The 11,126-nt window shown below is 36.8% G+C and overlaps 1 pseudogene; it reads left to right on the top strand.

Annotated features, from left to right (window-relative positions):
• LOC21398501 overlaps nucleotides 1–2,984 on the top strand; it is a 5,177-nt pseudogene extending 2,193 nt beyond the window's left edge.
• The last annotated feature ends 8,142 nt before the right edge of the window (nucleotides 2,985–11,126 follow it).

Raw genomic sequence — 11,126 nt, 5'->3', positions numbered from 1 at the left:
ATATATATATATATATATATGAGCGTTATTTTAATGGTTATCATAATATTTACCTATCAATAGGTATCATTGTTTTTACTGTAATATATTTTTTGAGGGAAAGCTGTAAGATATTAATCCGAATGTTATAATAAATTATATAATTGACCAAAAAAATTGTGACAATTAATGAAATTGAATTCTTATCACGATAATCATAAAATTTTATATTTAATAGTAATTATCAATAAAACGTAACCATTAAAAACTATATATATAAATATATATATATATAAGAAAACACCTTTTTGATCATTATCATTTGTAGCTACAAGAGCATAAAGTATCCTCAAAATACGAGGGAAAAAAAAAGAAACAAAAAGTAAATATGATAAAAACTAAGAATTCATCTTTTTATCAAATCTTTCCAATTAAAAACGATCAAAGAAAACGGAAAACCTTGAAGGTTTTGTTCTGACGAGCCCCATACTTGCTTCTAATAACCGTAGCCCATACAGAATCTTATTCCAAAGAAAACCTCCACGACCATTTCCCCAACAAGGCTTGATTTTATCTTAACAAAGTTCCCAACTCCAAGCCCACCTTACGTCTTACCAAGTAAAATACTTTCCAGGCCACCAAGAAGCACCTGAATTTGCTCTCTAATTCTTTTGCTGCTGACACCGGCAATTTGAAAAGTGACAACAAACATATTGGAATGCTTGGCAAAACAGATTGGATCCAAGTCAAGCCGCGGCCTCTGGATAAAAAAAACTCTTTCATTTTGTCCGACCTTTTTCGAGACCTCCATGACCTTATTCCAAAACTCTTTGAATGTTGGGTTACCTACTGATGGTAAACTTAGGTACTTCACCCAACTTCATGGACCAAATTTTCAATCACCTTCATCCATATTTATGCCTGTCGCGCTTTTTACCAAATTTATATTTAAACTCAGACAAAGAGAGAAAAATTTTCAGAAAATCCATCCGTCTTAAAATCCTCTCAATAGTTCCAAGGAAAAATAATGTGTCGTCCGCAAATTGGAGATGAGAAATTTGGATCTGCTCTCTTCCTACTACAAAACCATTTACCACCTCAACCACAAGCTTTCTCTACCAATCTACTCAACCCATCCACGACCACCGTGAATAAGAATGTTGATAACGGATCTCCTTGCCTGAGTCCCCTAGATTGCCCCAAATCTTCCTCTACGTTTACAATTAATCGTGATTGAGAAGTTGGCAGTCCTAAGGCACCTCATAATCCAATTGGACCATCTTGAACCAAAACCCCTTTTTTTTTTTTTTTTTTTTTTTTTTTTTTTTTTTCAAAACTTGCTTCAAGCCTTCAAGAAAAACCAACTTACATGATCATATGATTTCTCAAAGTCAATCTTAAACACCAAACTCTCCTTGCCATCCGCTCTATAATCTTCCACAATCTCACGTGCAACCAAAACACCATACAATATCTGTCTTCCTTGTACAACAGCTCTTTGATTCTTAGAGATTGTATCCTCCAAAAACTTGAAGACTAGTGTTGGCCAAGACCTTAGCTATAATCTTGTAAAAACTAAAAACCAAACTAATTAGTCTAAAATCCTTGATCTTTCTTGAATCCGCTTTCTTTGGAATGAGACGAAGGAACGTATGAGTAATGTTTCTATTTATCACCCCACTCCTATCAAATTCTTGAAACACTTTCAATAAATCTCCTTTAAGCATATCCCAACACTTTTGATCAGAACACATCGAAAATCTTGTCTTTAACACATGAAAAAAAAAAAAAAGAGAATGCTTTCTTAATTTCTCCCTCCAAGAATGGCCTTTCAATCCATCTTGTTTTCTCCTCTTGGATTGGCCTCCATTCAACTCCCTGAAAGCACCCTATACTCCTTTCCTACTTAATGATTCATACAACGGCACTATCTCCCTTTATCTATTTCAACTAGAGTGTCTAAAATTTCCCCACTCTCACGTTCAACTTTATTGATCACAATCTCTATTGATCACAATCTTGCTCACTTAGAATAGTCATCTCCTTCTTTCAGCTATCTTGTCTTCTTCATCTTTTGTTTCCATAAAATTGCCTCTTTGAAAACTGTTTTCCTCACAAGAATTCTTTAATATTCTTCTTTCTCTTCTCTCCACTTTGTGTCGCTAAGGGCGTCTGGCTTCTTTGCGGCGAGCAAAAGGCGTAGAACAAATGCACGCCACTTCTTTTCCCTCATCTCCTTCTGCAATCTCAGCACCCTCATAGATATCTTCTTCAAACAATCTATTCCTCGTCACCGCGCCATCTTCTTTTGCAAAGTTAACTGATCGTTTGTTCAGACAATTATTTGAAAGATGACCTGTTTGGTTGCATCGGAAACATTTCCCAATATTAGGATGCACATAAAGGTTCATTAATGACCCGTTGCTGCTGATTTCGGCCTTGAGTATTAGGTCGAACAGGGGCTGACGTTCCACCTAAATTCTACGCCGAATTTTGAGTTGGAGGGGCATCTTTATTATTAGTATCACTGCTGCCCAAAGTTGTTGAACCCTTCGAAGTAGATGAAGCTTCTTGAATTGGTCGCCAAAAGTTAGTCTGAGTACGCACCCTGGACCTATTGATTTGACTTTTCACTTTCATCGCAAAATTAGTTGCATCTTCCATAATCCAAACCCCTTGAAGAGCCACTCGATCGAATAACCAGCTTTAGGCCTCCAACATAAAGAGCAATTAATTGATCCTCCATCTCAGACAAATTAACTCAGGCATTTAATCCATAAATTCCTCCGTGTACTCGTCGTTCGCAGTGCGGTTGGCTTGCCGTCAATTTTGATATTGTTGGTACAAAAATTTTTGATAATCCGGAGCGAGAAATAGCCATTTTTATAACCGTTTCATCTTGGGCCAAGTACGAACACGTTGCTTTCCTTGTCTTTGTCGATTACATTGAAGTTGTTCCCACCATGCAGAAGCTCCGCCTTTCAACTTATACGCCACGAGCTTGACTTGGTTTTTTCTGAAATATTCAAATAATCAAAAAAATTATTGACGGTATTGATCCCAATCGAGAAAATCTTCAATGTGTAATCATTCATCGTAACTCGGCAAGTCCATCTTCATCTTAAATTCTCAATTATTTTGACCACAATCGTTAACAAGATAGTCAAAATGAAATTTATCTTCTTCTCCCGATGAATAATCCATCATTTATTGCTGTCGTTGGTGAGGCTTTCCCTGCTGTTGATGGTGAAAATTACCATCTCAAGCCTCTTTCTCGAGAAGGTGAAAAAAGTTCGTCTCTATCGTCAAAAACCCGTGCAGCCGCTTGTGGAAAGTCACCACCAGTCCGGTATCGTCGCCATCGCCGGCCAAAACCCCTCGCCAGAAGTTGACGTCGTCACGCCGCCTAGGAACTCCCCTATTCCCCCGCTCATACACCCGAAGTGGATGGGGCTCGTGAAAACCGCGATTCACGACCACACCCGCGCCATTTGCGCCGCCGCTGTCAATTTCCGGCCCGATATATGCTCGGCGATGGTCACTGAAGCCGTCCATGACCCGCCGTCGACCCCCAGGTCTGGGTCAACAGGTGGTTGAGCCCTAGTTTGCAAATCCGCGCGATTTGGGTTTCACCGGCCAAGCTCACCTTGCCGTTGTCAGAGCTGAGGTCACCGCCCTCCGGTCCGTCACCATGTTGGTCTGGTTGTCGCTCAATGTGTCCGCGTCCCCTTTTGGTACCACCACAGCAAAATCATCTACGAAGATTTCAAACGGTTTCTTCTATTCCATAGAGTCGCTACTCGATTTTCTCGGACCGCCTTTAGTCGTTGAGGGTTCGTTTCCCACTTAAACCGTCCTCAACCATCAAATCAAGTTAAAAATCCTCTCTCTGATACCAATTTGGCGCAGCGGCAGGTTTGTTTCGAAACGAAACTGAAAAAACGCTCAAGAACCAACACGACAAAGTCTAAAAATCAGGGAATAATTCTGATAAAATTGTATTGAACTCATTCAAAACAATTACAATAAGCCATTAAATAATGTTGGTAATGCAAAAATAAAGAAAACAACTAAAACGGGAGAGTAGAAATAGGAAACGAAATTATTGGAAACTAGGAAATCAATCTAGGCAAGTAAAATAATAAAGTAAATAATCTAAATAGGAAACTAGTAAATGTGTGTTGCATCAGGCAGAGATGCTAAAACCGACTGAATAATAGTTAGGCGATCACTTTTTGATAAAAAAAAGACTTTTTCTACCCGTCCAATCTTTTTGCCACTCTAGATAGCACCGGGTCCCAAACGGCTGCTTGCAGAGGGTTTCCACCAAGAGAAAGCCATAAATATTTGGCTTGCCACGATGACAATAGCCAAATTTATACCCAAAATAATACATTTCTCCAAATTAGTGTTCAGCCCTAAATTATTAAACAAAAAATGTTTAAAGTGGATTATAAGTTTGATAAACTTTCCTCCTCTGGACAGCTGAAAAACAAAGTATCATCAGCGAATTGTAGTTGGCTGATTTTGATATTTGATTGCGCCACTATAAGTGGTTTGCAGAGAGAAGCTTCAGCAGTTCTATCCACTAATCTGCTTAACACATTCACTACAAGTGTGAATAAATAAAGGGACAATGGATCACCCTTCCTAAGACCTCTAGAAGCTACTAATTTACCCCTAGACCCAGGCCTTCCGTTAGACATCACTGAATATGAAACTTAGCTAAGACAGCCTGAGATCCACCTTCACCATCTAACTCCAAACCCTTTACTCGCCATCACAAAATCTAGGAACTTTCACTCAATGTGGTCATAGGCCTTTTCGAAACCAATCTTAAACCACTACTCCCTCTCGACCCCAGGACCTAAATTCTTCCACCACTTCTTTTGTCACCAAGACAAGATCCAAAATCTGCCACCCCTCAAGAAAAGCCCCTTGAACTTCTAAAATTGTATCCTCAAGAGCAACCTTGAGTCTATTTGAGAAAACTTTTGAAATAATTTTGTATAGACTCAATACCCAGCTAATAGACCTGAAATCTTTATTTCTGTAAGAATTTGGCCTTTTTTGGAATCAAACAGATTTAAGTCTCATTGGTGATGTTATTAATAATCCCTGCACTCTAAAATTCCTCAACAGACTTCATCATTTCCCCTTTAACAAACTCCCAGCATTCTTGAAAAAAAGAAAAGTGTAAAATTATCCAATCCTGGAGCCTTATTACCATGAAAACTGATAAAAGCTCGTTTAATTTCATCTTCTTCGAATGGTTTTTCCAAAGAATCTGCAGCCAATTCCAAACTGGGCTCCAAGTCAAGCCTTCAATGCCACTGAAATCGCCTTTACGATCTCATCCTTCTCCTTCACAATAAAGCCCTCTTCATTCTCCAACTTAGAGATTGTATTGCTTGTTTTCCTAGTGTTTTGTAACCGGTGGAAAAGCTGTGTTCACGTCTGTGACACCTCCCGCCCTTGCGGCGGGTCACCAACCTTATACTACTATTAGTAGGTTGAGTTATAGTCTAATCCACTACTTGTTACTAGACTATCATTTCTTTATATTACGTCCATACACAAGTGATTTTTTTTTTCCTAATCCTCGGGTTCTCAATATGTTCCTAACATGTTTTTTTGTTATACTAATAATACATCTTGTTAATACTTTGTGATTTCAATTATGGAATTTATCCCCAAATCATATCTTAATCTATTACAGTCCGTTGTTCTTTACTAAGACTGTAGCATCTCTTTCTTAAAACTGAATACACAAACCTGTGTTCTATGTAACATTGCTCTGCAGCGGAATTTTTTCTAAGCGGGCGAAGTAGACACTACTCCCGTGATCCCATGACATTTCCGCCACCTTGCATCAGCCAGTGCATCAAACAAAACTACTATATAGCTGGCTATTTACCTATGTTACCTGCAACACGAGTAAACTGATGAACGAATGCCCAGTAAGTATAGACATGCACACATCTTAAAACTGGTAAAACTACATAAAGTGTCATGATGCAAGAATGTACATGTGAATATGTTTCCATCGATAACATGCTTTAAAAGTTGCTTTATGTCTTTCTGTTCTGTTGCTGTGGCCCTGGGCCCCTACTTACTGTTCTTGTTACTGTGGGCCTGGGCCCCTGTCTAACTGCAAGGTCTAGCCGGAATCTCTAACTCTTTGAGATTTCCTCCCTTCGGAGGCCGACGACTCGTCAGTCTCTTAACTTTAGTGAACTCTGGATTTGCATTTCAAAGTATTTTAAAACTTTATTGAATGCTATGCAATGTTTTCTCTACGTGCACATGCTAACATGAGATGCATAATACTTCATGCATACCTTAAACTGAGCATTAGGGTAACTATATGTCGCCCTTCTGAAATCTAGGGCACCAAGCCCTCAAACACTTAAAATCACATCAACTTAAAAATATAAGCAAATTCATAATTATAAGTCTATGTACAGTTTACTCGAGTACAGACAAATATATATGTCTACACTTACAAATAATCTGCTAGTATTCCTGCTTGCTAAGAGTTTTTCCTTTTTGCTACGGCTTTCATGCCAAAACCTGTTTCATGGAAATCGGTATCAACTTCCTATTCCAAATATCAAAATTCCTCATACTTAGATTCCTAAATCCAATTTCAAACTCATTTTTTAACTTTATTCCTCTAAGCCGAATTTTCTAGCTTAAGAGGCAAATTTCACAATTTGTATGTCTCGGTTTCTGAACCTTAATCTACTCATTTATGGGTCTTAGAACTGTTATTCATTCTCAAGAATCGAAATCATAACTCAATACTTACTAGCTAGGTTTTAGGAAATTTCAGCATAATTTTGCCTAGTTTTTCTCGTTACCCAAGCTTTCAACAGCTCGTTCTAACTTCCGATCTCGGCTCCTGGAACCAAGATTCATATCTCTCAACACAAAATCTAACTCAAAAATGAACAAAAACACATGTTCTTTCTCATTCTAGGGCTCACGAATTTTTAGTGCAAATCCACCAAAATCTCGTTCAATCGTTTTAATACCTACATCGTTAGACTCATATCACGGTGCTTTATAAAACCTCGGTTTCGATTTTTATTTTTACGGAAGTTTTCCGAGATTGGTTACTATTCATCCAAATCAAAAACCATAGGATTTCACTATGAAAAATCTGAATCTTACCTCTATAAGTTGGGGTTTTCTGCTAGAACGCCTCGGGTTATGATTCTACCGGACTGAACGGAAGAATTTTCGGTGAAAATGCTTGATTCCCTTGATTTCTCCTTGGTTTCCCTTTTTTTCTCTATGTTTGGCCACACTTAGGAGAGAAGAACACTTTTGGCTTCTAATTTCCTTCCTAAGCCTTCTTAAGAAACAAAATCAATTTTTTTATTAATTTTTTCTTATTACTTTCTAATTAAAAGAAAATACTTTAATTCTCATAATTTAATTCTACTAATTCTACTTAAGTTTAACACTTAATTTGAGTGGTTCTATGGTCCTCAAAATTTTTTTTGTCGAGACCTAACTTTTCGTTTCTCAAAACGAGTCTCTTTTCGGTATCGATAATCTCCCCCTTGGTACAGGTTCTGTACTGTATTTCTGGACTGCCGAGTACCCTGGGTCAAACTTCTCATATTCAACCCAATTCTCTTGGGTATCTCATTAGTCAATTTCTTTTTCTGAAATTTTTGTTTTAATCGATCTAGAATTGCCCAAAACGCTTACTCTTGCGGTACTAGTTTTTGAGCTATTTCTCACTTTAACTGACTCGGGAAAATCCTGTTTCAGAAACTATTGTTATTTTCCTTTTTTCTAACATTTCTACTCTTTTTCTAACTTGTCATTTGGCCGCATACCAAATATTTCAGTTTTTCAGAACTAAAATATAACTGCTAAAATTTCTCTCTTTTTACTGATACTTCACTATTTATAACTGATATTTACGAATTTCCTCTGTAGTAATATTCGTATTATAACTTTACACATTTCGAAAAATTTTGTCCCGTACATAAAATTTCTACATAACATTCTCTTGATCAAATCAAAATTCTACTACTTATTATTTCGAAAAGAATTATTGTCAAATGCCGGACTGTCCAGATTAGACCAAAATTTTCCCGGTCATTACAACGTCTCCCTCCCTTGCCCATGAAGATATGCATTTCAACCTCAAGGCCCTGTCTTCTATCTCGATAATATGAAACAGGCGCTGCTTGAGCTCTTGCCTGTCCACTTGAAATTCCATCGGCCAATCAATGCTTCCTTCTTTCAAACGAATCTCCTCAATCCTCTTAAGAATCGTCCTCTTTTCACTCTAGTTGCCTCGGCCACCTCCAAACTCCAATTCTTCCGTTTTCCATTTAAATTCTTCAATTTCCCCATGAATTTATATCTCATGAATTTATATCCATCCCAGCCTGACTTCGTCTTCCTTCCACCACACTTTCAGTTTTTTCACAAAACCTTTATTTTCAAACCATGTATTATCAAACCTGAATGGAGGGGCCCCCTTTAGGTGGTTTTGTGTGATATAAGACGGGACGGTGATCTGAAACTGCTCTAACCTCTTCTCGGCCAAATGGGAAATACTCCATCCAGCCCTCCAAGAGCAGAAACAAATCAAATCTGCAACATATAGGATTTTCCCTAAAGTTTGACCATGTGAACTTCGCCTTGTGGAGCAGCGGGTCTGTCAACTTTAAATCTCTAATAACTGGTCAAATAATTTCAAGTTTCTAGTGAGATTAACTTTAAATCTCTAATAAGTTCATCCTAGTGATTTGTCTAACTCTAAAAATGCATATCTTAGACTACGGTTATCCCTTTAAGGCGGTGATTTAAGGCGGTGATTCTTGTGGCTATTTTAAGCTTAGTACACCTACTCGTAGGTTCTAACAAGGCCAACCTAGAAACCTTATTGGATAAATACGGTTTTTAGTTTAACCACGAATAGCCGCTATGTAATCCTAACAAACTTGCCATGATGCTAAATCACGATTTGCCCACCAAATAAGCTTCTACTTTCACATACATTTTCCATTATCATCTCTAAAGTACATGGTAAAATTAGGAATTCCTAACTAAGTAATTAAATCAAGGCGACTCTTATCACCTAGTGATGATGCTTGACTAGATCACAGATATCTCAACTCATCAAGGTCAACTTTTCTAAGGTTTAAAGGCCCATCCACCGCGGCTTTACAAGCATCAATCAAGTTGACTAACACTATAATTAAATATTTAACCTAAAATCATCAGGTTTGCTCTAATTATTAACCTCGTAATCAAAATCTTCAAGACATGCAGGAAAGAATGTAACATTGTTTTAAATTCAGATTTTCTTTGTCCAAGCCATTATAAACAAGTTTAGCATCATAGAGATTACAACTAGACAAAGAACCAAAAATGTTACTAGGCCTTAAACCTCAACATTAACTCTTCTAACCATGTTTTCTGTGTTTCCACCGTTTATCAACTCAATCAACATAGAGAGAAACAACATACAAACGTTGAACCAAAGAATCAAAACAACAAGGGAAGGGTAACTCGACTTTTAATGAAGAAAACCCAACCTCAACATTGAAATTAGCAAAATTTCCAAAATTGCATGAGACGTCTAATTTGTGGCTTTTCATTTGTTTATGGAACTAGAACCTCTTTAAACAACAAATAAAACAAAAAAACAGAATTTGAAAACGAAAGAGAAGTCAATATCCCATGCCTCTTTGATCGTGAAATCACATGCAAAACTTCAGAGGTTCTACAAAATACTCTCAGAACCAGATTAGCCAAACGCATTTGAAGAACCCTCTATTTTCTAACTTGGTTGAAGCATTTTTGAGAGAGAGGTAGGGGGAGAATGACGGGTACAGAGACAGAGAGAAAGAGGGAGAACGTGAGAGTGAGAGGGAGAGGTAGAGGGAGATCGATAAAATAAGGGGAAATGGAATTGCTGGGTTTTAAAAATATGATTTGAGACCACAAGATAAAATTACCAAAATGTCCGTTCGTGGTTCGCTACGGTATTTTCTCTCACAAAAAATACACGTAAATCGAAAATAATTCTAATCTCATTATTCTAATTCATGAACCAAACGTTTCCGAAGTCTACTGAACAAGGTTTTGGACCTAAATTGGTCTTTTCCAATTGTTACCACTGCACAGTAGATAGAATAAGCATAAAAATCCAGCAGAAGCCTTTTAGCAAAGTTTTTAAATAGTTGGAACAAAATTATAAATATTCAGAGGTTAAAGAGTCAAACTATAATCCAAGAGAATAATTTTTAAATCGAGAAAGATATATATTGGAATGACTATAATTAAAATAAATCACTAATCTTTAAATAAATCAACACTAACAACAAAATTAAATTAATTAATCTTAATTAATTAATGAACACTAGTAACCCAGCAAAAGATCGCCTAAAACTTACAGAGCAAAGAGGACTACTGATTAAAAAAACAGAAAATTAATCAAAAATTCACTTCCCATTTAATCAGATGTGGAAAATTTCACCATGCGATTGAAGAAGTAAATAACCTTGCGCACATATAACAAAAAATAAGCTATTAGCATGCAAAAATATTTTACAAGTAACTCAAAGAGGAACACACAAAGACAAAAATATCCATCCGATTTGAGACAATTCCAAGCAAGTACTCTGTATAGAATTATGGAAAACATACCTGGTGAAGCAAAGCCATCGAAGAGACAATAGAAGAGCTGCTTTCGAGGTAATAATTTAGGGCCCGTTTAGTTTGCTGATTTCAATTTTTAATTCGAATTAAGATGTGATTTTATGTGAGAGTTTTTTACTGTAACAAAAAAGTTAAATGTAACTGTTTCTGAGAGTTTTTTACTGTAGTAAAACTCGAATTCTAAACTCGAATCGGTGAAATGAACCGGACTTTATTCAACCAAAATTTTTCAATCCGCAGAGTCCTATTCAAACAAACATTTCAGTCTTTGCACAGTCCTGGGCTTGTTTATAAGAAAAGAAACAATTATTACAGTACATGATCAAAAAATGCGCCAATCAATGTGAATAGAGGAAGGCAAAGCCATTATAGTAGCATTACTCTTTTTTGTTGACACAAAAGCTACAAGATTTTAAAAGAAGATAGGACAACATATGAAAAAAAAAAATAAA

The sequence above is a fragment of the Morus notabilis genome, unplaced genomic scaffold (assembly GCF_000414095.1).
Source record: "Morus notabilis unplaced genomic scaffold, ASM41409v2 Scaffold1317, whole genome shotgun sequence".
NCBI lineage: Eukaryota > Viridiplantae > Streptophyta > Magnoliopsida > Rosales > Moraceae > Morus > Morus notabilis.
Note: the sequence above shows the minus strand (reverse complement) of the source record. Positions and strands in the feature narration are given on the sequence as shown.